This window comes from Orycteropus afer, unplaced genomic scaffold (genome assembly GCF_000298275.1).
Source record: "Orycteropus afer afer isolate SDZICR_OR568_19922 unplaced genomic scaffold, OryAfe1.0 scaffold00950, whole genome shotgun sequence".
NCBI lineage: Eukaryota > Metazoa > Chordata > Mammalia > Tubulidentata > Orycteropodidae > Orycteropus > Orycteropus afer.
Genome location: NW_006922537.1, coordinates 158,845 through 159,733, shown reverse-complemented (window position 1 = coordinate 159,733; position 889 = coordinate 158,845).

Here is an 889-nt window from a genome sequence, read left to right as displayed (position 1 = left end):
AGCAGGAGTAGCAATATTAATTTCTGATCAAATTGACTTTTAGAGAAAAATCACCATACAAAACAAGGAAGGACATTGTATAATGATTAAAGGATCATTTGAATATGAAGATATAACCATAATAAATACCTACGGACCCAATGAAACAGCTCCAAAAGAAGGGCAGAAAAAGTGCTCACTCTGCTCTGCCCTGGGAGGTAACACAGTTTGCCTCACTGCCATGCTTGTGGATGCTGCAGGTGGAGAGGAAATAAAATATATTCCTAAAATTAAGTTCACCTGTTTCTGTTTTTCTTTTTAATATGGCTACTAGAAAGTTCAAAATTACTTATGTGTATCACACTGTATTTCTATTGGATAGTACTGATCTAGAGGGTTTGACTGCTTCCATGTTTAAACACTGAGCATCACAAGCTCATGAAATAAGAATGTGTGTGTGTATGTGTGTGTAGAGGATTAGAGAAGGTTCCTTGTAATCAATACAGAAGAGAGTTTCCCATTGTCATTGATCCTGGAGACTTGTGACAGCAGGGTCAAATAAGCACCATGGTTAACCCTTCAACTTCATCTTTCTCATTTCTTCCTTCTCTCACTCCAGTTTACCCCAGAACTACTGAATACTGAATTACTGATTTTTCACCTCCTCTTACCCATGAATGAAGATACCAATTAACAGATAAACAGCTAAAAGGTGAGCTACAAGTTGGAAGAGTAAAATTCCAGATCTATTTCAAATCTATCATCCATTCCTGAAAAATCCCCATTTCATAAAATCTCTATCTGCCTGGTAAGTGACTTCATGCACAGAGTCAACTTTCCTGACGGAGTGTCATGCTAGGTTATTCTAAGTGGGGAATACAGAAACAGAAGAAACACCTTCTTCCCTCTA